General features: G+C 37.9%; 1 long non-coding RNA gene across 5 annotated transcripts in view; it reads right to left on the reverse strand.

The window, feature by feature from the left end:
- Positions 1 to 7487: 7487 nt before the first annotated feature.
- LOC122210704 overlaps positions 7488 to 26332 on the reverse strand; it is a 36891-nt gene continuing 18046 nt past the window's right edge. For 4 of the 5 annotated variants that reach the window (XR_006198188.1, XR_006198190.1, XR_006198186.1 and 1 more), the window contains 3 exons: positions 10389 to 10545; positions 9773 to 9880; positions 7488 to 7632 (listed from right to left, as the gene is read on the reverse strand). This is a non-coding gene — a long non-coding RNA (uncharacterized LOC122210704). Of the gene's footprint in view, positions 7633 to 9772; positions 9975 to 10388; positions 10546 to 26332 lie in introns of all 5 variants that reach the window. The other variant, XR_006198187.1, reaches the window with a different exon arrangement.

Here is a 26332-nt window from a genome sequence, read left to right on the forward strand (position 1 = left end):
AATGAGAGAAAAGTCTAGCTCCAGTGGGTCTTTTAAAGACACAAAACATGCTACTGTACAGGTTTACAACTGCCCACCTGAAATACAAAGTAATCACCCAGCAAACTCACTCAAAGCTGAATTATTATTACACAAATCATCATAACAAAGTGATACAATTTCTATTAATTTGCATGCACTTTGGTAAAACTGAGAGGGCTTCCCAAGGTGGTCCCCCTAGCAGTATCCCTGTTTGGGACAACTTATTAAAATTTTGCTCTACGATGAAGAGGAGCAAATATGGGAACACTCATGCATGCTGTAGTCTTGAGGTTATTTACTACCATTTTATCATTTTCTCTCAAATAATCCACGTTCCACAGAGATCTTCGGAACTTACTTTTTGTCCTGCAACAGGGCAAACGGACTGGCCTCCAACATCTACAAAAAAACACCTATAAAGAGAAGCAAAAAATATTAATTTTAAAAAGATGGACAAAGGATGAGATCAGGAATTTCACAAAGTTAGAAACTCAAATGACCATTAACAATGTGGAACTATAGGGGTGCCTGGGTGGCTCAGTTGGTTAAGTGTCGGACTTTGGCTCAGGTCATGGTCTTGCAGTTTGTGAGTTCGAGCCCTGTGTCAGGCTCTGTGATGACAGCTGGGAGCCTGCTTCAGATGCTGTGTCTCCCTCTCTCTCTGCCCCTCCCCTGCTTATGCTCTGTCTCTCAATAATAATAAATAATCATCAAAAAACTTTTTAAAAACAATGTGGAACTATGGTCAATCTAATAATTAGAGAACTGCAAATTATAATAACAATGGGATGCCATTTTACCTCTATTAGACTATTATAGAGAATGTCAATATCCAACTGTTTGACACGGTAGGAAGAAATGGGAGCTGTCATAACCTGCTCTTGGAAGACAGTATTTTGTCAATACCTTAAAAAAGTTGATGACGGGGCGCCTGGGGGGCTCAGTTGATAGAGCATCTAACTTTGGTTCAGGTCATGATCTCAGGGTCCATGAGTTCAAGCCCCGCGTCAGGCTCTGTACATCCAGCTCAAAGCCTGGAGCCTGCTTCAGATTCTGTCTCTCTTTCTCTCTCTCTCAAAAATAAATAAACATTTAAAAAAATTAAAAAGGGGGCACCTGGATGGCTCAGTTGGTTAGGCATCTGACTTTGGCTCACGTCATGGTCTCATGGCTTGTGGGTTCAAGCCCCACATGAGGCTCTGTGCTAACAACTCAGAGCCTAGAGCCCGCTTCAGATTCTGTGTCTCCCTCTTTCTCTGCCCCTCCTCTGCTCATGCTCTATCTCTCTCCTTCAAAAATAAACATTAAACAATTTTTTTTAATTAAAAAAAAAAAAAGTTGACGATGTTTATACCTTCTGAACATGAAACACTACCCTTAAGAATAAACCCTAGAGGAGCTCTTGAATGTGGGCATAAGGAAACCTTTATACTTGTTTTTAATAAAAAGAATGGAAACATTGCAAATGTCAATCAATATAGGAATGGAAAAATTAATTGTAGTATATTCATGAAAAGGACAAACCAGACTTACACATATCAACAAGGCTGAATCTGAGAAATATAAATGTCAGGGGAAAAAAGCAAGATTCAATGTCAACTATACTATGCTGTCATTTGTGTAACTCTTAAAAAAACAGAAAACACTATGGTAAGCCACACATGATATATCACAAAAGTATAAAATATATGGAGGAAAAATACATATCAGCTTCAGAATATTAGTTACCTCTGGGGGTAGAGGGACGGGAATGGGATGAGAGAGAGCTTCTACTCTGTCGCATTTCGTATTTTGTTAAAAAAAAAAAAAAATTCAAGAGGGGGTAATCTGGGTTAATTCCAGAACAAGAAAAAATAGTTACCAAAATAAAACCAGAGGTATTGCCTCCCCTCTTATCTCATTAGTTTGAAGCTTGGGTTAATAAGGGTAAGATATTTTTATATCCTTTTTACTCTAGATCACAATAATGTGTCACTAATTTTCACCTCTACCCAGAAAGGAAGCCAAACTCAATAGGAAAAAATCTCTTTGCACCCTTCCCAGAAACCCACTGTAACTGACACATGCTTGCCCTCAGGTGGGCAGCATTCTCAGAGTGGTAAGCTGCAGAACTAAGGTATCCAGCTTGGGGAGTTGCTTAGGGAAGTCCTGGCTGCCTTTGCTGGTCTGAGATGATACCTCCTTAACCTGCCTGAACAACAGTGCCTTTCTATTAGGATGGCTACCATGCTCTGGCTCCTTAAGTAAAGGCTTATTGTGGCCACGAATAAAACTACGGAGAGCTCCAGCCACGCTGTTGGAGCCTGGGACAATGTAAGTCATTTATCTTCTTGGCAACAATTTTCTTATCTGTACAACAATGATATTCACACCTGTTCTCAGCTGTGCCCACTCAAGTCATTATGATGATTAGGCAAATATGAAAACACTTCATAAAATGTACAATATCTGTCTTTGTTCCTTTTAGTATTCAACTATTTGTTGCTATTAGCAAAATTTAAATGACAACAGGAATACACAAGCTGTGAAGGAGATCATGGTTGATAAAGGAAAGTCTGAAGTAATAGGATAAATTTAGAAAGCATTCACTGCAAAAAAGAAGAAACAAATGTCTTTGAATCTTTTCCCAAAGCTTATCTCATCTGTAACCATAATTTTTAAAATAGGAATAGTCACAACTCATCTATTTCTGTAGTTTCTACTATAGATATATAGATCAGAAAATATGTTGCCTAATCATTGTCTGATTTACATCAGGGGTCATTTATCTGCACAAGAACTGATTTGAACATGGATTTATCTGTGTCAGCATCCCACAGGGTTTATAATATATATAATATTGATTTTTTTTATATACAAAACAGAACATGTAAATTATTACATGCCTTGGCATTTGTGTACAATCTATTACACTTTGTTTAGTGTTTGGTGTGAAGTTAGGACACATTACAAAATCAGAGAAATGACTATTTCAACTTTTAAGATACATGACTGAACAGAGGAAGTTTTACTCAGCACCCAATTTACTTCTCAAATAATATTTCTTTCCTTTCGGCTTCAGAGAGTTCAAATGGACCACTTCTCTAAAAGAAATTATAACATGCAAACAATAGTTTATTATCTTCTGAGATTCAAAATATGTCTTTTTTTTTTTTTTTTTTTTTTTTTTACAGTTTGTGATTGCGAACTCTATCCCTAAATTACTAAATGTTAGTTTGGTAGCTTCCTTGACTACCTACTCTACCCCCTCCCTTTGCCACATATTAGAATTAATTAGAATTAATTAGAATTAATGGAAAAAATGTTCTGTTTGGGATAAAACACTAATATGATTATGTCTATCTTAAAAATAAAATGTCAATATTAAAGTATGTAAAGTATTTTAAATGAAACAATAATTAAAATGGTCCTTTACTTATGCCAGAAAAAATTATGTAGCTGTTGGGCTGCATAAATTATGTTTAGACCACTACACTATATTGCATAACTAAATCTTTTTTGTTGTTGTTAATTGGAAAGAAACGTGAATGCAGAAAAGGATAAAATTGAAGATTATATAACCAAACATTCTAACCTTTCACGTCTCTTCATCAAGGTAATTCTTTATCAAATGCAGCCCCACCATTTTATGAAAATTTGTTGAGAAGCAATGATATTTAGTTGGCACTGAGCCAATAATGATATCCCAGGAAACCAGAGTACCTCAGGCTTTAGTCCCTCATAACTTCTCAAATAATATGTCTTCCCTAGCAATTTTATTACTTTAGTTCTATTCCTGTAAATAATCACAGTAAGCAGAACTTTTCAACAGTTATCCAAAGAAAATGTAATATTATAAAAGACACATTATACTTCTTCTTCTAATGTTTGGATCCATGTTGTTGTATATTGTATCAATAAGATTCCTTCTAAGACTCTCCAAAACAAATCATCCTGTTCTACTGTTGCCCCATCTCTGACCAAACATCACTCTTCAAATCAGTTTTTGTGTAACATTGGCACTGAATAGTACTCAAGCATAAAAGCAAGTCAAGCCAAACTTTTAATGCTAGAGAAGCATTATCTTATTTAAAACTTAAAAATACTAGTAAATTTGACCAGAATGCAATTTTTCTGTACCAAGCCAATAAGGAAGATCATGCATTTCTATATGAAAAGTGAAGAGCTGAGATAGTTAGAAGGATTTTAAAAGAGAATACATCACTGAGTTGGCTGTCTCTCAGCAACCTTTTAAATTTTAGCTCCAGCAAAGACATCAATTCAATGAACACATCTAAGCCTTGAGTCTTGGCACTTTTCACAATTATTTTCTTGATTAGCAGCTGAAATATAAACGGTTCTAAAACAAGGTTTGCTTTGCGAGTGAGAGTCATAAAACTCTACCCTAAAGATTGGTCAACAAAAGGGAAACAATAAACCTTTTGAGTATAATTTTTTCTGGTTTGTGTTCCCCTTTTTAGAAGATCTCCTTTAAAGATGTGATTTTTAAGTAATCTCTATACCCAACATGGTCTTGAACTCACAACCCCACCCCAAAGATTTAGAGTTGCATGCTCTACCTACTGAGGCAGCCAGACAACCCCTAGAAGACCTCCTTTATGTGATTTTTAACTTGATATATTGAGAGGGTGTGACTGAGTATTATCACTACAACAAACTGATCTGATAACAGAAAATTTTTGAGTGGTTAAATTAACAAAATGTTAAGATTTGGCTAAGGCAATTAAATTTGTACTTGAGATTAGTTCTTTAGTGTTTGCATTTTCAGGCTACCATATGCAGCCATTTCCAAGGCCCCAGCTGGTCCACAGAGTGCTTTTTTAGGACTGGTTTTATGCTCATCCCTTCATGAACTCAATATCCTTTCCTGAGCATCTACCTTTTGGAGAAGGGAAGGCTTTCATTTCAACTATCAGAAAACAAAGAAGCTGATTATCTCCTCTCGTATGACAGAGAGGACATAATGTAATATGATTGAAGTCCCTTGCAGTGCTCTACCTTCTAAGCGAGGTGCCCCTGGGATTACAAGGTGTCCACAAGGGTGGCCTCTTTTAGGCAGTGTAGAGTGGAGTAGTTTCCGTGATTTCAAGATGCTTTTTAGATCATTAGAGAAAACACGATACTTGCACCCTCTGACATGACTTCCATTAATGTGTATATTGAACTCCATGAAAGAATTTTACTTATAAAATAAGAGGATTTGGCTGCTAAAAAGAAACTAAACACCATTCATCTAGTACAACCTCCTTTGTTTTAGAAATAACTGAAACCAAAATGGGTGAGGTAATTTCCCCTATATCATGCAGTGCAGAACAGAACTTGGACTAGAACCCAAGTTCTTTGAGAGTGAAGAGAAAGAACCACCAGCCAGTGGTTCAGAGAGGCTTCCTGAAGGAGGTGGATGGTACAAGGGCAGAAGGGTAGGGGTTAGTTATTGAAGTGGGAGGAGGAAGAGTCCATGGTGCAAGCAGAGGGATTGAGTCCAGCAAAAATAGGGAGAACAGAAAAAAGGCTGAAGTATAGAGAACACCAAGCAGTTCAGGGTTTCTAGGAATAATGGATGAGAATTTGTGTTCTTAAGGAAAAAAGTTTACTGTCAATTTTACTTTTTGAGGGATGCTCAATTAGGGCAATACTTAGATGACATTTGACTTAGAGATCTACTTATTCTGATTCTAGCAATGTTTAAATCCATATGAATCTTTTATTTATTCGATAACACTTATTGCTTACCTCCTCTATGCCAGGAACTATGTGTGTGCTATATGTAGAATGGCTAAGTGAATTCACGGAAAAATCGTGGGGGCATTTCCCAATAGAGAAGGGGTTCTGAATGGGAAAAGTCATGGGTCTTCACTGCATTGACTAGAAAAGTTGCTGTAATGATGGAAAAGGTAATGCATGTAAAATCAGAGTGTACTTTCACATACATCCAGAGCTGGTAACTGTTATTTAACTGATTTATTTTAGTTGCTGAATATCAATGAAGATACTGAAATTTTTGCAAGGACCCCTTGTTTTGTCTTACCACCAGCCACACACACACTCTTCTGGGAAGTATGCCCACCCAGTTTATTGTCCTAGTACTGGCTCTGTCAAATTACCCAAAGTTTAGCCAATTAATCCCACGTCTGGAACTTTTCCAACTATGAAAGAAACAGGGAGAAGGTATGGGGAGTTGCTCCCGTTTAGGTAGATCTTCAGACAGGTGTTGTTGGCAGCCATATTTCCACTGAGGATAAAGGCACACAGAAAAGCAATCTATAGTTAGAAAGACAAATGAAGGATATTCAGAAATAGATTTAAATAAACAACAGATTTATGTTTTATAAAGATTAAAATATTTAAGGCAGGCAGGAATCACTTTCTGATGATTCCTCACACTGACTCTTCTTCAGTGATGTAACCAACTATAGGATCTACTTGAATCAGATAAGAAAATTCCTATTACAACTATTTCTCTAGATATAGTAGGATAAATAATACTTCTGTGACTCCTTTTCTACTAGACTTACAAATGAATCTCAAACCCATCCTCCCTTTTCAAATCCTTCTTTAATTAGCAGCAAAGCATAGATGCCTCCTGAACTATAACAACCAGAAAGAAAACAGCTGTAAGACAATTATCTCAAAGTACCCATTAATAATCTGCTTTTAATCCTGACTATTATTCTAATTAGTACTATTTTTTAAGTTTATTTATTTATTTTGAGAGAGAGAGAGAGAGCGAGCATGTGAGCAGGGGAGGGGCAAAGAGAGAGGGAGAGAAAGAGAATCTGAAGCAGTCTCCACATAGAGCCCAATGAGGGGCTTGAAGCCACAAACTGTGAGATCATAACCTAAGCTGAAACAAAGAGTCAGACGTTTAACTGACTGAGACACCCAGGCACCCAAAATTACTGCTATTTTTTAAGAGACTTCATTCTTGGTCAAATCAGGAATTCATTCATCCAACTTTTTTGTCCCATGCAGAGCCGGGTATTATCCCACTAGTACACAGTTTCGAAAATTAAAAAATAAACATTACACCTTCACCAAATTAAATGAAAAAAATTACTGTTTCCCAGAATGGTTTGTGAGGGCAGAATATTAACTCAACAAACACTCATTGGTTATCTGTTACGCACAAGACAGTGCGATATGGTTGTAGGTACATTTTTAAAAAAGAAAAAAGAGATCTTATCAAAAAGTATGAAACAGACTATGTAAAAAGTGAAGGGAAATCCAATCATATAGCTAAAACATTCTCTGATGAAAGTACTTTCTCCTGAAAAATACAAGGACAAATGCATGAATTCTCAAAAGATGGGGAAGAAAAATCAAAAAATAAAAACGAAAAGGGAAACTCTCAAGATTCGGGTTAAAGGTTGTTATTGCTTTAATCTGTATTCAATATCCTGAAAATCTTTATACTTTTCTACTTAAACCTATGCATCGAAACAATGCCTGACATATTTTCTCACTGTGTGTCTTCAGCAATGCACGGTTGCTAATGACAGCATTTGCTCATGAGGCTTCCCTGCAGGAGAGCCTTTGGGGTGGAGAATTTTCTATAACAGCAGACCTGCCATAGCTGATCTGTCAGGGTGAGTCAGACAGACATTCTGCTCCCTGAGGATGACAAGAAAACAAATAAAAATTAAACCAAATGCAAACAGTTTCATCAAAGGCATTTGACAAATTAGCAGGTGCCCTAAGGACTCAAAAGCAAGGGCAGAAATAAATAACACTTCCTTCATTGAAATCTTTTGATTTTAAATTCCAAACACATAAATTAAACCATCTATTATGTCTTCTGATATTCAATCGCACAAATATGTGGGCTTGAAACTTGGCCAACATTATATGCTTTCATGCTCTACTCATACTCATTTTTCACTCTTTCTACAGGGTCTTATCAAGCTTCAGCTACTCCAAGGCACAGTGCTGGGCACTGGGGGATTGTTACGGTGAGCAGACACTGACAAATACTCCCTCACAGAGCCCATAGCTTAACAGAGATGGAGAGGCAGGCATAGCAATTAAGAGTTCACACAAGTAAATGTGAGATTTTAGTAGAGACAAATTTGACAAAGGACAGCTATGTGATGCTTAGGATCTATGACTGGAGTCTTTTGAGCAATTCAGAGGGTCTAAGATGGCTTCTATAAAGAAGTTCTGAAGGACTCTTAGAAGGTAACTACTCAACAAGGGAAGGGAAAGATACTCCAGGCAGAAGAAACATCGATGTCCTAAGGCATGTGATCAGTTGAGAGACTAAAAGAAGGCCACTGTGGCTAAAGCAGAGCGTGCCAAGGTGCTGTGGCTGGAGACGGGGCTCAAGACAAAGGAGCCAAGCCATGAAGCATCAAGGCATGGCATGATAAAGGGCTTACTTGCATCGTGAAAGGTCTATAAAGTCAATGGAGTGCTCAGTGGTGTGCGTGCGAACGTTCGTGTGTGTGTCTGCTGGGTGGGGGGGGGGGGGGGGGGGGGGGCGGTGTCAGGCTATTTGAGTGGCAAAGTCACGTTTACTTTTGTACTCTATTTGATCACTTGTGAATTTTACCAACAGACAACTGTCCTTGCTAACAGTTTCTCCTATGGTAAGAGCAATTGGAGTTGAATAGAAAGTGGTTTATATCTAGATTGTGGAAAAACACAAATATAGCATCATATATAAAGAGAATATTAAGTCAGTAGACATAAAACACAATCACAAGTTTTGCATGTTGTTCACTTGTAACATAACACAACCAAATGCCTCTTTTAAATGTATAATTTGTGTTCAAAAGTAGTACAATTTGCTATTCTTAAGATAAAGAGAATCAAGAAAAAAACTCATCCTAAAACCAATTAAATGTTTGAATAATCACCTTTAAGCATATACACTGCTGTTCCCGAGCAAAATAATGAATAAAATATCTGGTGACATTCAAAGGTGAACGGTGTTCCTCTTTTAGAGAATTTAAAATATAGCAAATGCACAAGAGGTTAGGAATATGAAAAATCTGAATACAGTGTGAGCACAGTACACTCAATGATAATATACAGAATAATATGTTCGTAGTAATATAATAACTTGCAGTGATGGCTGACATTAGCAACAAAGAGAACCCAGATCCCAGAATATTGTCTTTTCAACTCAATTTAATAATACAGTAATACACCTACAGAATTATGCACATCGTATATGTCACGGAATTCCAGTTTTTAAATGGTTGAGCGCCTGTCATATGCCAGGTGCTTTAAACATTTCCACGTTGGATCTTTGTGAGCTAGTTGTTTGCAGGAAAGGCCCTCACAGAGCTTGAAGCCCAGGCCTGCTGAAGCCTGATCGTGGGTAATAGAACCTCACTTCATTCCACCTCCATATAAACGCTCAGGAAGGTGCTAATTTTATTTTGCACTAGTTATTTGCACCTAGTGAGGAGGGAGGCACGTAGCCAGAGTCTCTACAACAGCCTGGTTGATACCAGCAGCAGCATATAAAGAACGCTTGAAAATGGCAAGGGAAGCTTCTCCTGCTTGGTAGGGTCCTTATTCCACGCGGGCAGCGTCATCCAAAGCTGCAGGATACCACAGGCCTCCGGGGGGAATACGAGAAGCCATACCTGCACCTCTAAAACCCGTGTCAACCCCTATTGTATGTAACTGCTCTCTGTTCTTGCTATCTCTGTAAAGTTCCTAACCAACTGCCACTAAAACCTTCTAGCTTTCTGTCGATCACATTACCATCCCATTGTGACATTGTGGAAATTATTTCACTTACTTTAGAAATGAAGACGGAGAGGCTCTGAGCATTACGGCAACTCATCCGAATTAACAAGCAATAGTGCCGAGGTCCCGATCGACACAAGTGTGGCCTTTGTGGATGCAACTGTTAGAAAAGGCAGGAGAGCTGAGGCCACAGTGATAGGGTGAGCATTGCACAAAGAACAAGAAGTCGGTGTCGTAAGTGTGTAATTGTGACACTAAGGAGAGAAAATTTAGGTTGCATTTTTTTTTCACGTTGCACATGAAAATCATAATGTGATATTACAAATATGTTTATCTTACCATCAAACGGTAAGTTCTGTGAATATGGGAAGTCTATTTCATTCACCTACGTAAGGCCAGTATGAAGCAAAGGGCCACACGTGTAGTAGACATGTAAATAATAAAATTGTAAACTTTCAAAATGCCTTTTGAGCTGACTGATTTCATTACTTAACTAAGGTGAAAAGATTAGTTTGGTGATTTGGGGGATATATTCTAAGTACTGTTTCTGTGAGGGTGTTTTTAGATGAGATTTACATTTAAATTGGTGGACCTTCAGCAAAGCACCTCCATACTGTGGGTGGGCCTCATCCAATCAGTTAAAGGCCTGAATAGAACAAAAGACTGACCTTCCCCACACAAGAAGGAATTCCGCATCGCTTCTCCGCCTTTTGGCTCAGATCAAGTGAAGAAGGAATTCCGCTAGCAGACTGCTTCCAGACTTCAACTGTAACATTGGCTCTTCTCTGGGTCTCCAGTTTGGCAGCCCACCCTGCAAAATTTGAACTTCCCGACCTTTATAATCGTGTGAACCAATTCATCAATAAATCTCTCTCTTTCTCTGCTTCTCTAGAGAACCTTAACTAATACAGGCAGCATTAACATAACAGTTTAAGGATATAAATGTCTCAACATATACAGCCTTTAATGGTGTACAGACCATTAAGGTGGGGTCATATCCTATATTTTTTTCCATTTACTTATACATTCATCAAATACTTCTTCAGCATCTCTGATAACCCCGGGCACTTGTTCCAGGAGCTGAGGGTACAGTGAAGAATGAGATTGCTTAGCAAAATTTATGTATTAATTTCTGAAAACCTTTTTGACTTAAGTAATTAAGTCAAAGTAGTCCATTCAACTTGGAAGTGAAACAAAACTTATTTCTACAGGATAGAAATATTTTACATTTTGTTTCCTTTTAACTCAAGAAACTTGGAAGCAACTGTGCCATGAAAAAAACAGAAGAGAATTATTATCCACAAACTATTTGTCTCCAGCTTTTGTACATTTTACTTATTTCCATATTCTTATTTTCATATTTCATATTCTTATTTCCATATTGCCTTATCAGGCCATGTTTGTGTGTATTAGTATCTACCTGTATCTAACACATAGGTCTTATTTCTTTATAGCTGTATGTATAGATATATACACATATATAATATATACTTTCGTTTTTTTCTAATACTGTATAAGGGTGAATAATTTTAACTCCTTAACTGACTATGCCCCATTCTGCACAGTTGACATCTCTGTCGCCTGAGACTCAGAGCAGAAAATACACATCGCATTGATACAGCTAATTAGTTGTAGACCCAGGAGCAGGTGTCTTCACTCTCCTGCTGCTTCTGCTACGGCCCAAACTGCCTCCCTGGCCAAAGATTTTCATTGAAGAACAGCTAGATGTCAATTTGCCCATAAAATGCCATTTGGGTGCCATTTTCCTAACTTTTCCTTGAAAACATACATAACCCCCTTGACTATTTTCTGAATGTTAGAAACCTATTGAAGGATCTCATCATTTCAACATGATAACTTAAGCTTACAGATGATGTTTCCATTTATTTCTGAGAACAAATTTAATGTGAGCTTTTTAATTCACCCCATCACAATTTAATATCAACCCTCCTTTAAAAGTAGGCCTAGATGTTATCAGCAGATACTCAGTCTTAAGGATGGGGACTATGCAATACTCCCTCTCATTGTTAACAAAAATAAGCATTTCCATGCTATCGTGATGCTTTAAGTAAAGCAATGAGGCTCGTGACAAGCACAGTGCAAATTAAAGCAGAATAAAAAGAATGCAGGAGGAGTTTGTTGAGCTCCCAAAATATATAGCTAAAACCATTCTTTAAAGAGTGCACAGGCAGTTCAAAATTTCAGCCCTCCAAAGATCACAAACTTCTTTGTATTTCAGAACGCTTAAAGGATATGTGAAAAAAGCGATCCAGAATCCAAAGTCAAAATCCACTGTCTGTATCACAAAGCCCCCACCCACATAGTATAGCTTGACTCCAGCACACTTCAGATTGTAGGCTGGGAATGAACTTGAATGAACCTCCTGAGTTCAAAGCCCTCCATTTTTAGCTCTGAGTAGACACGTAACTTCCCTATTCCTCCTAACCCATTTGGAATCCAAATATGAATAGAATCCAAAAATGGCCTCCCGTTTTTGTGATGGACATAATTATGTTTCTCAAGGTCTCCAAACACAGCACTGCCATGATGTTGCTCAAACTTGTGGGGTGTTTCCTCTGACTGGGCTGGCTTCTCACGCCCGGTTCTCTCCGGGACCACTAGACCAGGATACTGTGGGGAAGAGCTCCCTCGCCTGCCTCTAGAAGGTAATGCCGCTGCGGCCAATCGCCAGGGTGGCTTCATCAACTGCCTCCTGCAGCCAAACTAGTTAATTTGATCACACAAAGTTTGCACTTTAGCTTGGCTAAATCTTTTTTATATTTATAGTCTTTCATTTGGAAATCCAAGTTTCATGTATAAACAAATGTCTAATTACAACATCAACTATAGATCACATGTATAAACAAAATGTATAATTTGCACATTGACTACAGATTTTCTCCAGAAAAACAACAATTATTTCATATGAAGTTTTGGAATTAATAGGAATCTGCTCCGTTGTGATTTATGTGCACTTCCAATGTGAGATTGTTACGGAGGAAATTGTGGCAGTTAATCAACATGCAAATGACATGTTTATGCATGAGTTAAAATGAATTTTGACAGATGTATGAATACCAGATATTAAAGTTTAATGCTTTAGCCCTGTAATGAAAATGACACAAACCACAGAAAGAACTGTCTTACCTGTAGACATACTGAAGGTCAAGAGAGTTTTAATTAATACTAGGTAGTTTTTCACTTGTTAGTAACAGATGAAATATAAAATATAAATACTCAAAATGCCAGAGGAAAACGCTCTTGTACTCAGAACCTTACCTGGCACCTCCATCACAATGTGTTATTATAATATTCATTCCAGTAAATAGAGTTTTCAGACATGTCTTCAGAATTAAAATGAGTGTATTTAAGTAACCATTCTGAGATCAAATTCTTTTTCTCTGTTCATAAATATTTGAAAATGTATTACAGTTTCTGAATATTAACCATGAAAGTTCAACTTCTGTTAGGAAGGAGTTGTTATGAAAAAGTATGAGATTAGAAGATAAACACAAAAGTAATTAAAGTAATTTTCTATAATGTCACTCATCTGTGCTTTACTTAATTCTCATCACTCATTTGGAAGATCTTCAAATTAGTATGAATTAACACTTACGGAGTGTTCCACAAATGTTACCGGCCATTTATTATGTACTCTTATGTGCTACTATTATGTACTGGCCATTGTGCTAATTACATTACATTTATTACCCCCTTTAAACCTCAGGAATTCCAGGAAATCTAAGCAAACTGAGGCCGAGGGAGTCAAATATCTTGACCACGCTCACACTGCCAGGAAGTAGTGGAACTGTGTTTTCAATCAAGGTCTGGTTTCAGACTTCCTGTACTTAACCACTACACTGTAGATTTCAGACTAAACCATTGACTAATAACTGCTTTCTCCCACAATCCTTTGCCATTTCCTGGGTACGGTACTGGTCAATGAATTCAGTGTGGAACTGGAGTTGAGGATCCACAATAGCACCTACGATGCCTAGGAAAGACTGCAAGAAGGAGAAATACTCGCTTTTGGTATGAGAGACAACAAGAAGTCAAAAGAGGATAACTGGAAAGAAGAGAAATGGATCTGGGTAGAGATTAACTTAACAAATGTTAGGGCTTCCATGAGATAATAAGACAGAAAGGAAGAGAGTGGGATGGGCGTAAAAAAGTAAAAGCTGACAAACGTAAAATGTCTGTTATAGAAATCTCATTATGAAGTGGAGGAGAAACATGAACCACTAATTGGAAAGGGGTGATGGAAACAAGGAAAGGAGAATGGAAAAGGTGAGACAAAGAAAGAGAAGCTAAGATGTGTTTAGAATCCTCCACAGGACAGGCATTTTTTATATGTTTCACTCCATTTAATTTTCGTATTAACTGCACCAAGCGTAAAATACCATAGAATATTTTTTCCTTATTTTTACAGGTGAAGGTACCAAACAACATTTCGGAGAACATTCAGCTGATAGAATTTAAAAAGTCAAGACTTGAACCCACATCCTTTGATCCCAAATGCTGCCACATGTTTAAGTCTAAGGAGGGAGGGAGCTGATAAATGGAGATGTCTGAGACGATTCTGAATCGTCTATTCAAACGGCTATTGCTTCCTTGCTACATTGGAAACATTCTGCATATGACTTCTAGTTTTAGCAATTACACATACTTATTGAAAGAAATGGGAAAATTTTTCTAAAATTTCCTGCTGCATTCTTTTTACAAAGAAAATGTTTGTACTTTTCTTGTGAACTGGAATGTGTTTTTGTGAGTCTAATAATGACCTATTTTGTTTCCATTTACTCTACCTTTTAAAGGAAAGTCTGTAGTTGAAATGAGGTCCATCGGACCTTGGTACAGATCCCTGCCTGAACCTTCTGGGTGCAGAGGAAGAGAAAAGGGATTAATTTAGGCTGTACATTTATTTGACCAGCTAGCTAAGAGATACAACAGACTGAAGGCAATAAAGAGGGGCACTCTTCTCCTTTGAAGATACTAGCTTTTTAAATTTTGTTTTGATTGGCAACCAGAAATCAACTATGGTAGGCCACCATTTTTGTGTGCGCAATAAACCAGGACACATTAAATATGGAGGATGCAGCATACTCTTTGTGACTCTGTCACAGGCTCCCCAGTTGGTGAACATCCAGACTTTCTTTGACATGTTCTCCATGTATTCCCAGGGACACTTGGCTATGAGGTGGCAGTTTCCATTTGCCCTTCATTTTCCTCCTTGCTCTACATGGAGAAAAATCTGTTTCTGGAGTGTGGCCATCACTATTCTATATTTAACTGCTCTAGTGAAGGGTTTCTTTACTTTTTTAATTATTATTATTGTTTTGGTTTTTTTTGGTTAAATAATACACTGTTCAATTCAATGGCAATCTACATAGAGAGATTTAGATACATGGTAATGTTGCCATCTTAAATCTAAGACACTCTTGAGACTGTCTTCATACATTTTTAATAAAACTTAAGTCTTTCAGGGGCGCTTGGGTGGCTCATTCAGTTAAGCATCTGACTCTTGGTTTTGGCTCAGATCATGGTCTCACAGTTCATGGGATCGAACCCCACATCGGGCTTAATGCTGACAATGCGGAGCCTGCTTGGGATTCTCTCTCTCTCCTTCTCTCTGCCCCTCCCCTACTTGCTCTGTCTCTCAAAATAAATAAATAAAACTTAAAAAAAATTAAGTCTTTCAAAACTAACAAATGTATGTGGGAAATCCTCCAAGCAATTGTGAGGTGTTTTCTCCCTTCCCTTTTCTTTTTCTTTTTCTTTCTTTCTCTTTCTTTCTTTCTTTCACTTTCTTTCTTTCTTTCTCTCTTCTTTCTCTTTCCTTCCTTCCTTTTCTTTCCTCTTTTCTTTTCTTTCCATATTTGCAAATCTAGTGTATATCTCAAAGTACTTTTAAGTACACTGTAGCAAAGCAAGAATCAGATTGTAAATGTTTTATCTGCCTACAAATAAATAGATCTAATGTTTTTGTCTGCTTTGTAATTGTGTGTCACAAATTCCACTGAACTCTCACAGAGCCTGTCTGTATAGGAATCTAAACGCAGTGGGTCCTACAACACCTGTTGGCAGAGTTTACAGAAGAACAGGAAAAGTACTTTTTCCTTTAGATATTTATTCAAATTACATGTTATTTAAATAATTTTTAAAAACCCATTTTAAAGAGTTATAAAGGAAGTCAAATCCTATAAAAACTAAAGAATTCTGAGCAAGTATTATTTATGGTTTGTTTCACTGCCCATGGGCTGTTTACACCTCTTTTCCTATTCGTTTTGTTCTGTATTACTAAGGAAGAAACATTTAAGCTCCCTGTAAATGGACAATCTGTAAGTTCCTCCAAAGACTGGAGACCATGTTTTTTGGAGCCATGCCTAAACATTCCCACAACTAATCCAAGAGGCACGGACAAACACTGACTGATTGCACTTCCTTTCCTTTCTCAGGATTTTCATCTCTTCTCTCCTTTGAACTCTTTTCCTTTTTAAATTTTCTATTCCTCATCGTTATCTATTTCTTGGGTCTGTTTCTTTGTTTTTTAATTCTTTCAGTCTCTCAGTTTTTCAAGCACATTCATTGCATTTTGCTCCTAGTCTTCCTTCCCTTTTACATTATCTGCATTTATCCTCTTGCTTTCTTCCTGCTCATGTTTCCTTCCACTTCTGTCCTCAAGCCTTATCGTCCACATTCCCAATTTTCTCCTTCCTGACCTCCACCACCCACTTCATCCTCTTCCTTCTCCCCGAAGATGAAGTAATGCTATCATTTTACCTTTACCTCCTGTGACAAGTTTAATGTCCACTCTAGTTTCTTTTGCTTTTATAGTTCTATTTTCTTTCCAAGGAATAAAAAGGAATAAACATTGAATTCAGAGGCAAGATTTATCATTTGCTTTCATATTCATTATGCTTGGCATTTCCCCCCTGATTTTCAATAAAAGAGGGATACTTTATTTGACCATATAATGTGCATTCAATTTATATGTTCTAGAGCAGACCCCCTGCTAAACTGCTGATGGGAAGCAATGTTTTTTTCCATTTTGATATAAATGCGCTCTTCCTGGATGGCACATAGCATGTTTCCTTAACACAAGCCAGCCTTCTCTTTACCATCCCTGTTTCAGCTCTTGAACCTACCTCTGTGCTCATCAGACTAGATTCCCGCTTTATCCTGCATGACTCTAGCTGCCATTACTCCCAGGAACTTTTACTATCCACTCTGAGGAAGTTCTCGCATCCTGTCTCTTTCAGTATTTGGCTTCCTCCTGCTTGACAGTGAACTCAAAGGCTTTCGAGTTCTATACCTTGAATGGTCCTCCTACTGAGACAACAAAAATGCTAGATATAACATCAAAAAATCTTTTTCAGTGCCTACCCAATCTGGCACAAAATTGAGGACTAGAGTCAAAATCTGAAGTGAAAGTGAGAACACGGGAGGTAAGTGACAAAATTAGCTTTATTATCAGTGGTTTCTAACAACCCCATCGCAGGACTGGGTGGAAGGAGACAGGAGGTGAAAGCTACAGCCTAAACACAGCATGGACCCCAGTATACCAAACTCTCAAAGTAAAGATGAATAAGGACTAAATCCTCTCTTTAGAAGAGTACAACAAAGAAGGTAATGTCTCCTCTGACAATTTATAACCATTAGCAAGCTTTCACCTGAGCTTCTAGTCCAAATTATCACCACTTTCGTGGTCTGAAGAAAGTCTGAGTGGAAATTTTCATTTAAAGCACTCCTGATTTTAATTAAAGAAAGAAAACTTTAAGAAATTGAGAAAGCAAATATTAAAGAAACTAAATAATATAATTATAAAGCAAATGAATTGTTCAATGAATCCCCAGCAGAAAATTGTAAATTCATACTTCAAATCTTATAATGAAGTTGCAGGGACCCCTAAAGGCAAAGTAAAGATAATAAGCCACAATTTTTGCTTTCAATGATCTCATTGTTTGGAGACATGTAAAAGGCCTCCCCTGTTTAATAGCATTTACTTTGGGCATGAAAGGCCTTCATAATTGTTTCTATAAATACGATTTGCCCCTCCATCTCACTTTTGTTTCTCCCATGCCCCTGTTAACAGGAAGATGAACTCCTGCAAACCTATGATTTCGTTCTGGCTCCAGTGAAGTCCTCAGAATCCAGAACCTCAAGCACAGTGGTCTATCTAAAACAGGGTAGAGACTAAACATCTCTCCTCTCAGTGCTGCTCTTCGTGATTCTCTGACTTCTCATGTTTTCAATCTTTAGTGCTTGTCTACGCCCATCCTGACTACATTGTGCTTATGCAATCGTCTATATACTCCTGACTACATCTGTATACTCAGCTGACCTCTTGTCATGGATTCATTTTCTTATCTTCCCAAAGAATCATCATTTCTACGAGCTAAAATTGGAGCACAAAAACTGCACAGGCAGAATGACCATTATCCTTGCCCCCAAGCCCCCCCCAACACACACACACACACACACACACACACACACACACACACACACACACACACTTCCAAGGATCTATACATGTTAGAATAAGGGAAACCACTAAAGTAGGACTCCTGGAGGACTAGGATTCAAGGGGATCCTATAACGGTGAATCAGCAGAGGCTAAATGAGGTAGTGATGTCAAAGATGTAACTAGGCTATAAAAGCAACACTGCACTCATCAGCTTCCATCTGGGAGACTTGGCAAGCTAGAGAAGAATGTCACTGAAGGAAATTTTTTTCTGTTTCTTCTGAGTTATATAGACAGGCTTGCTTACTATAATGTCATTCAGTCTATACTAACCTCGACTCCTTACTTCTGTCATCTACTGACTTCCGGGTAACTCCCTCGCATTCACCGAAGCCTTTAGTGTCTGACTCATGGTTTTTATGTCAACCTCAATTTTCGTTTTAAAATTCAAAAGAAATATGGGGTGCCTGGATGGCTCAGTCAGTTGAGCATCCAACTTTGGCTCAGGTCATGATCTCGCAGTCTGTGGGTTCGAGCCCCACGTCAGGCTCTGTGCTGACAGCTCAGAGCCTGGAGCCTGCTTCGGATTCTGTGTCTCCCTCTCTCTCTGCCCCTCCCCTGCTCATGCTCTGTCTCTCTCTGTGTCAAAAATAAATAAACATTAACAAATTTTTAAAAATAAAATAAAATTCAAAAGAAATGTGAAGATCTCTTCCACTGCTACACCTACTGCCTCCTTGGCTCTCTGTCCCCCATGACCTTCACCTCCACTTGACTTCAGTCACAAGCTCCCCCCTATCGCACATCCTGGGCTTTATCATCACGTGACATTCCTCCACCTCCGGGATCTTGACTGGAAAGTCCCACTCTGTGCACAAAGTTTCTTCCAGCTTTCTCAATCTGTGACTTTCATTAAACATGAAGTTTTACTTCACAGTGACCTCAGTGCTCTTGAAACCACTTCTATGAACTCCTTTTTGATATTCACATTTTTTATAACAGTTTAGATTCCAATGACCCTTTTTTTTTTTAATATAGCAAGTCTTGCAATTCTACCACTTCAATATTTCAGAAATCTACACTCCTCTCTCTATCCCACAGTCAACATCCCATTTCAAGTCACCATTACCTTGCACACAGATTAACTAACAATATCCACATAAGTCTTCCTGACCCTAGTCCTTCCAAACGTACCCCCCTCCCAGCCCATTCTCTACACTGCAGCCAGAGTGATCTTTCTACAACACAAATCTGACCATGTCATTCCCCTTTTTAAAACACTGCAACAACTTGTAGTTGCTTCTGCCTCACTCCATATTTCAGGTAGACTGAGTTATTTTGGGTTTACTGAATTTGCCATGCCTTCTCCCACCTATAGGCTTTTGCATATGCTAGAATCTCTTCTTGCAACATTCTTCTGTACATTATGTTCTTCTTCCATCACTTCCCAAATGCTAATCATTCTTTAAGTCTCACCTTAGAGATCTCTCAGAGATCTCCCATCTCTCAGGAAGCGTTCCCTGATCTCCCGAGTCTGAATTACATGCCCTTTCCTATGTGCTTGTACTTCCTTATCATAGCGCTTAACACAATATCTCATAACTCTAATTGTGGCACCTCTCATTAGATTAGAGAGATAAGGATTGGGATAGTATCCCCGTGGCCTGGCACAGTCTGGAATATATTAGCTACTGAATAAATATTAAGTGAGTGAAAAAAAAAAGACAACTCAGAGAGTCAGAAATAGAGACATTAAGTAGACATAACCATAAATCAGGGTATTAAATTAAGAAACTAGAAGATTCCTATGAGATTATGTACCGGGAAATATGGAACCTTATCTGCCATCCTTGAAGGCTACTGGAAAAAAAAAAAAATCAGTATAGCCAAAATGATTAAAATTGCCTTTACTTTATATTACATTAAATAAGCATTTATATTCCAAGAATTCTACACTTAAAAAAAAAATCCACATTGAGGTTTGCACATGTAATCTCCATGCTCAGCTCATGCATATTACCACTATAAATCATTCTCATGAGTTCAAATCAGCATATTTCCTGAAGAGACTTCTTTTACATTTTTGCATCAGCATGATAGAAGGTGACATCTAGGGCATGAGAAAGAGGCTTATATCAAATCTCTCATGACCTGCTTGATAATGTACTGCACACGTCTCGTCGGACTCTCCAGCATTTCTGACAGATTCTCCGTCTTTCACACAGCTTTGGTTTTACAGAAGTCTGGTAAGTGCCACAGACTTGTCTCCTTAAAACCTCAATGCCAAACCTGCTCGGGCCGTAAATGTGTGAGTTGACAGAGAGCACTGATATTCCCTTACAAGTCTCCTTTTCCTGTAAAAATGGAAGTGTCAGATTATGATAATTCTCTCCCCATCAAATGCCTATAAAAGGCAGACAAATTGAGGGAAGATAAAAGTTAGCAAGCGGTACGGAAGAATAAAAGAGAAAATAGCAAGCTGTTAAGCTCTCCAAGGCTGTGGTAACTGCTGTCATTTTGATAACATAGTTCTCGCAGACCATCAGGCCACATCCAGCTTCTTCCAGCTGACAAAGTCTGAGGTTCCTCATGCTCCATCTTCCAACGGAGTGATGTGTCTGCGTGGAGAGAATGGCCCGAGAGAGGCCTTGTCCTTTCATAAGCACAGGAAGGTTGGTGAAGTCAACCTACATCAGTAGTTTCAAACCAAGTGACCATCATATTCGGGGGGAGTGGGTGTTATACAAATTCCTGAACCCCACTCCCTAATTCTGATCCACAAGATCTATTTTTGTTCATTTTGTTTTGTATTTTTCTTACGCCTTATTAAAGTTAAATTTTACATCCAGTGAAATGCACAGATCTCTTTCTTGCCCTCCTTTGGGTTAACTATTATTTATCATTCTATTTTAAATCTTTTGGGCTTTTAGCCCCACCTCTGTGTTGATTTAAGTAGTTTATGTATAATTACCACGCACATCTTTATCACTCTAGAGTTAATGTTTTTCCACTTGACTTAAAATATGAGAGCCTAAATAGAGCATGATCCCATTTACCCCCATTTTCTGTCATTGTTGACATATATTTCAAACCCACATACATTGTAAACCACAAGCTTATAGTATTTCCATTAAATAATTAAATAATTAAATAACATACAAGCTTATCATATTTGCATTAAAAAGAAGTGGTCTTTTAATAAGAAGAAGTTAAGGGGGGAAGAAAAAGATAACTGTTTCACATGTATGTACATAATCATCTTTCTTCCTGCATTCCTTCCTGGAGATCTGAGTTTGCCAGTCATGATTTTTCTTCAACCTGAAGAAAAGCCCGTAGCATTTCTTGTAGTGTATGTCTTCTGGTAGGAAATTATCAGCTTTTATCTATTTGAAAAATCTTTGCCTTTATTTTTTAGAGAGATTTCTTCTGAAGAAAGAATTCTGAGTTGAAAGGATCCCCTTTTGGCACTTTAAACATTTTGTTCCATTGTCTTCTGTTGAGGTTTCAATCATCTCAATTCATCTTTGAATCATTGTTTCCCTGTATATACTAATATTCTAACACACACACATACTTCTGACAACTTTCAAGATTTTCTCTTTATTTTTTATCATTAGTTTATGATGCGTACACTTAGGGTTTTCTATGTATTAATTCTACTAAGATTTTGAAATCTGAGGTATGTTTTCATACCTCAGGTATTATGTTTTGAATTCATTCTCTCCCATTTTCTCTCTTGTCAGCTGGGACTTCACATATGCATACATTAGACAACTTGATATTATCCCACATATCTCTTAATGTCTGTTCCTTGTCTTTAATCTTGTTTTCTCTTTGTTCTTTAAACTGGATAATTTTTAATTGATCTTCCACCATCTTTAATGTACTGTTAAACCCATCATGTGATATTTTTATTTCAGATATTTTCATTTTCAGCTCTCAAGTTTACATTACATTCTGTTTTATGGTCAGCATTTCTCTGGGGAGATTCTCCACATGTTCACGCAATATGACCATCTTTTCTTTCAGCCCTTGAACATATTTATAAAAGCAACTTCAAAGGTGCTTTTAAATTAATTTAAATAAATTAAAATTATTAAAATGATTCCAGCATCTTATCCATCTCTGGGTCAGTTGGTCTATTTCTATTGCTTTCCTCTTGATCTAGTGTCATAATTTTATTTCGCATATTTAGTGATGCTCGTAATACTCTGAACATGATGGATGGTACACTGGTGAGAAACTGGATTCTGTGTTGTTCTCTGAGTGCTACTTTTTTCCTCTAGCAGTTACATTATTGGTTGCTCACCTTGAACTTGTGAATGTTTGCTTTTATATATTGTTAAAGCAGGCATGATTTGAGATTTGTTATATCTCAGGGAAAATCCCATAGGGCTAATCCCGCAATACAGTTTTTATAGTCTGAAAGTACGATGTGTCAATAAAAACCCTAAGGTGGGGCACCTGGGTGGCTCAGTTGATTAAGCGTCCGACTTCAGCTCAGGTCATGATCTCGCGGTCCGTGGGTTCGAGCCCCGCGTCGGGCTCTGTGCTGACAGCTCAGAGCCTGGAGCCTGCTTTGGATTCTGTTTCTCCCTCTCTCTCTCTCTGCCCCTCCCCTACTTGCACTCTGTCTCTCTCTCTCTCTCTCAAAAATAAACATTAAAAAAATTTAAAAATTAAATAAAAAAAAAAACCAAGGTATTTTTAAGCCCTTTAATTTGCCACATGACTCGTTCCAAATGTTTGTCTTCCCTGTGGTGGGCAGCAGCTAACATCTCTACCTCTACTGAGCCTTTTAAACTTCTGCTTTCCACTGATCTTGGATTCTCCCCTCACACTTACACAGTTCCAAGCAAAGTTTATCTTTATAATGTGGTGTTCCCTCCTTTGTAACCCTTTCCTTCCTGTGGAGAAATTCTCAGACACTTAGGCAGCCCTAAATCCTATCCCTGGACACTCAGCTGTCTGCTGAGTTCCTGCTGCCCTGTAGTATGCCAAGTAGTGGGAAAGAAGGACAAGTACAGTACCCTTACATCAAAGGTCAAATTCTGCTTTTGCTCATTCTCTAGTGGCTTCATTATTTTTCTCTAAGATTTTGTAATTTGTAACTATGTGAGGTGATGGATGTTAATATAATTTCACTATATCTATATCTACCTATATCTATCTATATATATGTCAAATCATTGTGTTGTACACCTTATACTCATACAATATTGTATGTCAATTATATCTCAAAAAGCTGGAAAAAAAAGATTTTATAATTGTTACATTAGGTGGGGTGTGGGGAACGTCAATCAAATACAACCTACTCCACCATTATCAGAACCAGAATATCTGTTTGGTCAGTTGGCTGGTTGGTTTTTAAATAAAACTTCTCTTTGCTTCATTCATTAAATAAACATTTATTTGCTGAGCACATCTTAAATGCTGATGACTCTTCCTGACTCTTCCTGACAATGCAACAGCGAACAAAATAGATAAATTCCCCCATTTCTGAGAGCTGAAATTCTAGTGAAGTAGGGAGGCAGAGAAATATATATAGAAATAGAAAGTAATGTCGTCTAGTGATAAGTTCCATAAAAAAATTTAAACAGAATAAAGAGGTATACCTATTCCTCTTCTCCCTTCAAATGTTTATGCACATTACTGAAAAAAGAAATCATCAAAACCTTTACAATAAAATAAAAAATGCATATAATAAGAAAGGCACAGGGTAGCATTTAAATCAAAATGGTTAAAAGCCATTTTGTAATCTAATGTTACAACTTAAAAACACCTTATTACAAGTATTTATAACAAGTACAAACTGTATCATGCTGATTATTTGAAATACTATAAAACTAACCATAACATTATCTTGTTACTCTACATTTGCAAGGAGACAACGTAAAGATCCCCAGTTTAATTCACCTCTTAATTATCTAATATTCTAAAGTCCTTACTCCCCATGATTCTCACTGGCTCACATGTGCTCCATGTCTGCCCTCGCTCCATCACTCTGGGGACTCAGTTCTTTCCCTTCCTCTAGGATTATCACTCTGAGGATTCCCCTCTTACTCCCCTGTCCACAGTGTTCTCCCTCACAATTCCATTCAGCTAGGCAAATATGAAATAAGCATTTATTATGCACTACCACTGTGATAATGACCAGGGATTAAAACATAGGGAGGGACCATCCAGGTAGGTTCCATCCTTAAAAGAATCTAGTGGGAGATACAGACTCATCATCAATCACCACAATTCAGTATACTAAGTAGCACGAACTAAGTATTACAGGAGACAGGCCTATTAAAGCTATCTCCTTCATGGAGATTTGGTCATGGAAAATGACAGAAAGGAGATGACATTTGAAATAACCTTTGAAAGATGAGTGATCATATGCCAAAAGACAACAGGAGAAGGGGTGCCTGGGTGGCTCAGTCGGTTAAGCATCCGACTTTGGCTCAGGACGTGATCATGTGGTTCACGGGTCTGAGACCAGCTTAGGGCTGAGAGCCTGGAGCCTGCTCCAGATTCTGTCTCCCTCTCTCTGTTCCCGCCCCCCCCACCCCATCCCTGCTCATGCTTTGTCTCTCTCTCTCTCTCTCTCAAAAATAAATAAACATTAAAAAAATTTTTTTGGTTTAAAAAAAAAAAAAAGATGACAGGAGTGGACACGACCTGCAGAGGGCAGGCACATCATGCTAACGCCCACAGAAAGTGTGCTCCGCTTGTTGCATTTAGATATAATGAGAAACCTAGTGCAAAGAAGGGTAAATGTGAGGTGGTAAAGGTAACTGGCAAAGATGGAGAAAATATTTGTAACCAGTGATGAAGTCCCTTGTATGTCTTTTTAAGGAGGCTGAACTCAAATCCTATTGACTAACAGTTTCTAAGCCTAAGAAGTGTGATCAGATCTGGTTTTATCTAACACAGGAATTTCTACAGTACTTTCTTTGCACTACTTGTCAGTCCCATACCTTGCTCCACAAATAGGCTGTAAGCTTCCCCAATAAACATCTATAGTCTTATACCTACTTATATTGTCCAGTGCCTTTCACAAAGGCGTTGGATATGTTGGCTCCCTATAAATATTTCTTGATCAGTTGGTTAACATATTCTAATACACACTTATACACCATGTCATCTTGTATTGAAAAATGTTCCTTTTCCCTTCTAAAATACTTGAACATTCTTTAGAAACTTAAAGGCATTACCTCTATATTAAAGAATGCTGCTTGATTCAAAACCTATGGTACTGCAAAATGATGTAGGGGATATATATGAGAAAGTAGCAGGAAAACAGGCAGAAAATATTTGCTGTCAAGTCATGAAGCATCTTGCATGTAATTGATGTCTATACTGAATCTTTTCCTGAACAGCAGACTGTCCTACGCCATTGCTATTAATGTAGTTTTTGTACATGTCATAGCATGGTTTCCTTGAGGTTGATTTAATTATTTTTGCATAGCAGTGCAACTGATGTAGTTTACTGGCTTTTTTCCCCTTTGATTGATATCCAACTTTCAAGTTCCAAACTCAGCATCATTTAACTGTTTTCTGTATTTTCATTTTAGTTCAATTGTTCCATGTGTCACACATAAATAAAACTATAAATTAAAAAACTAAGAGAATAAATAAACACTTTTTTTTGAATAAATACATTTCTTAATTAGGGAATTCTTTTGTACTACCATAGTCTGAAAGTATTCTCTGTGGCTGTTGCTAAGGTACATGGTGAAGAGGCAATGTACGTTTTTTTCCAAAAAGAAGCTATGGAAAATAAGTCACTTTCTATGTGGCTTGGTTTGTTTGACAGGACGCAGTATTATCAGTGAGACAAGTGTCATTGATTTAAGCTCCAAGGGGCTCTGACATCATTGCTGCACGCCTCCCTTTTGCTGTCCCACAGGATGAGAACAGTGAGGGTAAGGGACTCACAGGAGAAACAGCGTGCGCTGCCCAGTGCGAATCCACCCCCACTTTTGGAAACCGCTTGAATTGCATGCCCTCTGTGCCTGCTCCGGTCATGTCTGTTCTTGTACCCCCTTCTGCTTTGTATCCAGGGAGGCTGACCTCTGCGATCTGCTTTTCCCAGGCTCCAGGACCATCTGCAGATTCGAGGGCAGGAGGAAGGGAAAAGTCAAGGAACTGCTTTTTCTGCCT

The sequence above is a fragment of the Panthera leo genome, chromosome A2, assembly GCF_018350215.1.
Source record: "Panthera leo isolate Ple1 chromosome A2, P.leo_Ple1_pat1.1, whole genome shotgun sequence".
In the NCBI taxonomy this organism is placed as follows: domain Eukaryota; kingdom Metazoa; phylum Chordata; class Mammalia; order Carnivora; family Felidae; genus Panthera; species Panthera leo.